The sequence below is a fragment of the Capsicum annuum genome, chromosome 8, assembly GCF_002878395.1.
Source record: "Capsicum annuum cultivar UCD-10X-F1 chromosome 8, UCD10Xv1.1, whole genome shotgun sequence".
Classification (NCBI taxonomy): domain Eukaryota; kingdom Viridiplantae; phylum Streptophyta; class Magnoliopsida; order Solanales; family Solanaceae; genus Capsicum; species Capsicum annuum.
The window spans coordinates 160720731-160724956 of NC_061118.1; positions in this window are offsets into that span (position 1 = coordinate 160720731).

Consider the following 4226-nt stretch of genomic DNA (forward strand, 5'->3'; position numbering starts at 1 on the left):
ATCAATACAAATCTGAATTTACAAGATTACAACTCTGCTTTTGACAACAAAACTAAAATAAAATACATTAACACTACTGACTGTCTATGAAGCCTCTACTAGTACTTACTATAGGTAGCCGGGTCATGACTCCCAACTATCCCAACTCAATACGACTAAATAAAGAAAATACAATACTTCTCAAATTGTGTAACTGACTCGAGCCCTTGAATCAAAAGGACTCATCACCTGCTGACTGGAAGCTACGAACTGACTGAATATGGTATATGCGCTACAACTTGTACCTACATTATGAAACAATGTACCACATAGACATATATGTGGATGAGTACTTTGAGGATGTACTGAGTATATGAGGGTGCATGCAATAGTTAAATAATATCATCAATCTTTATAGAAATCATGCATGTTGATATAAATGACACATAGCTTGAGCAAAAACTGAAATCTAAATCTCATAAATCATGAATAAGGAAGCATGTAGTATAAATCTCGTGAGTCATTACACCTTATTCTAAAATCTGTATCCTCTTCTTGTTCTCAAATCTTGTCAACTAGATGAAATCTTAAAATAATAACTTTCAGAATATACACTTTAATCTTGTGAAAATAAGGGATTTCTTTTGAAACATAAGAATTATAGCACTTTAGGAAACTTAGGACTTGGGACTCAAAGACTTGGGAACTTTAAGACTGTAACACTTTTAGAGACTTTGGGACTTAAAACTTTGGAAATTTTAAAATATTAACTTTCAAAATATATACTAAGATTTTAAATCTATAAACTATTTAAAGAGTAGGGGTCTTCTTTGGGAGGTTCTTCTAACCGACATAAATCATGTGAGCTGACATGGAGTCCAACGTCTTGCCCACGTTGGGGAGAGCTGTTCTACCCTTGCCATCGAAATAGAACCTTAACTTTAGTAATCACTATCTTAACCCACTTGGGTAAATCAAAAACCTACGGTGGCACGTAGTTTTGGGGCATGAGACCTCGGAATCATACTCACTCGGTGCTAAATACTACTCCATACTTGTTTCTCAGAAGTTTTAGGAAATCCACCTTAAAATAGCATAAGGGTTTATAATAAAAACCAATTACGCTTCTCTTTGCTATAAATCATGAACTATATGAATAATGTGGATTCCTTATCTTAGCTTAGGATGAAAAGATCAAATCTTGCTTATCAAAGTATGCTAAAAATATAAGCTTTTTGAAATATCAAAACTCAATCTTAGGGATTAAAGCTCATGCTTCAAACTCATGTCAAAACATCTCAAAATTCATGCTTGATAACATAAACATTCGTAAATCATATTAAAATCTGAAAATTTCAGCAATGCTCATGAAAATATAAACAAACTCATGAAATTTATCTTCAACAACTCTCAAAAGCTCAAAATCTTGTAAACAGTGATAATGGGTATGAATCCCAATTTAAAACTCATATATAAACATTCAAAATCATAGAAAAACATCTAACTCAATATGCTTCTTGAAAACACTTCAACATCATCAAAATAGTAAGATCAAGATTCTCAATATCATACTTAAAACTCACTTTTGAAAATCTGAAAAATTGCGTTACACGCATAAATACATGAAAATAGTCGTGCAATTCAATATTAAATCACTTGTAAACCCATAATCTTGAAACAATATAAATTGGATATAAACCCTAACTTCAATTTCATGGAAAATCACATAAAATTCAGTAATTTATAAGATAAAATAAGTTTTGGACACAAGGACGAAAGGATTGTCCTTGTTGAAACCCCACATACCTTAATAGTTTGGATTTGATGAATTGAATGTAAAAGCTTGAACTTTGAATACTTTGGAGATGATCTTGATATCATTCTTGAAGTTTTTGGATTAGAATCCCTAAATTCTTGATCTTTATGTTGAAGAGAAGAAGATAGAATTGATGATTCTTGAGGGAATTGATTAGGTTTGTTCTTGAGGGAAAAATTGGAGAATGGGGGCAAATAATGCCCCATTTGAAGCCTTAGATAGTGTTTTTTACGACCTGGGTTGAGGTGGAAAAAGACCCTATTGCCCCTTATTACTTTAAGCAGAAATTCGTAACCCGCATCCCAATTTTGCCCGTTAGCGCGATGCGCTACCATCGCGGCAGCTCACTGCCTTATACTAAAATAGTTATAACTTTTTGCTCGGTTATCGGATTTTTGCAAAATTGGTATCGTCGGGAAGCTAATTCAATTATCTACAATTTGGTGGGTCTTGGGATGGAAAATTACACGTATATAAAATGTTATACATATTTAAAGTAGATCCTTGTAGGATTGAATGTCAAATTTTGGTCGAATCTAATGTTCTTCGCTCCTCTTGGCTCTAAGTGACTTCTATGAACATTATTCACCTAATAAGGACTTCACATACTTAGGATTAAAGTCAGGACACAAGAATTCAAATTATGGATCAAGAGTACGACAATTACACCTTCACCGCAACGCGTTGAAATCGCATTAAGCTACCGAAAAAGGAGGACGAGTGCGAATTTGCACTCTGGCGCGATGCGGTGCTATCGCGTTGCGTCACTGAAAATTGACAATTGAAAATTTGGACCTCTACGCGATGTGCCAATATCGCAGAGGTCCACTGAAATGTGACGATTTCCATTTTGGCATCCACCACGATGCGGTGAGTTCCCAGGTGGACCACTACATTACTGACAATGCCCTAACTTCCTCACCGAGTGTCGGATTTGGGCGAATTTCATATCGATGGAAAGCTTATTCAATTTTCCACACAATGGAAGGTCTAAATATGAAAAATTCCGTATGAAATAAATGTTATTCATTTTTGAATCACACTCTTAACATTCTAGGAACGAATTTTAAGTTAAGAAAAACCCGGGGTGTTACAGATATTGTAAGCCTTTTTCTTTAAATTTATCTACATCTGGATTCTCCTACAATAATGAGAAGAAATAAGATATGTTATTAGTGACCCAAATAACATAATAACTTATCAAGTTTAATTGAATAATATGTAATAAGATTAGAAGTACCTTTATTTTTCTATCCCACCATTCGACACTCGTTTGAATGGTTTTCTTCTCTCTATCCCCTCCTAAACCAGTTTTCTTTCCAATTAAAGTGTTCCATTCTTTTCAAGTATTTTTAAGATTATCCCATTTATTCTTTAATTTGACTTTGTCATATTTTTTTCCGGTTCTCGCATTGAATCTTGTCACCAAATTAGTTCATCCAGTTTTGTTGAAGTGGTTACCAAGGTGATTTCCAGCGATAACTTCATCCACACATAAATTTAAAAATAATTCTACGTTTTCTATACTTCATTTAGCCTTCTCAACAGTACTTATTTTCTATGCATTGGAGATATATGATTAATAATAATAACATCAAACAAAATAGTGAAATAAAAATATTATTGTCACCATAAAAACTTAACAAAATCAAAGAATTTTACAAACAATGATATTATCACATATGCTCTTATATGTATGCACATAAAAAATCTAATTATATCATGATAATTATTAAAAAAACATACCTTAAAATGAGAAAACAATTTTGATTCAAAAATAACTTATTAATAATAGAGATGACTTTATATTTTGGAGAGCAGTAAAGTATATGTATATATAAGAAAATATTATTTGTATTTATAGATGAAGGAGAAGGTGTGCAATACGATAAACTCGTTGAATGAATAGAAGGTTTTAAGAAAAGGTCAAACAAATATTTAATTAGAATCTATCTTCATTTTGTTACCTTATTTTTTGGATTCATTTTACTTTGTCAAATTTACTAAAAGTTGGCAAACACTATATTCATGTGTACAAATATCTAAATGAGATAATATTTGCTATTTTTTATCTTTTCTTTTGGATATGTTTTTACCGTTTCAATTCTAAAACTAAGTAACCAAATTCATATACATATACTACCTGATGACAAATATTTAAAATAAAATTCTATCTATTATTTGTTATCTTTTTTTAATATATTTTTACAGTGTCAAAATTTACTTCAAATAAGCAGTCATCATATTCCTATATATATACACTATATTTTAACAAATATGTCACTTTTCATGAATTATTTATTGAAAATTAAATATTCAAAAAAAAATTATATGTGATGTCAAAGTACAATCTTGTAACGTGATTCATCTGTCAATTGTTATTATTAATAATAGTAAAATAATTTATATATTCTTTAGTAATCATCATCAA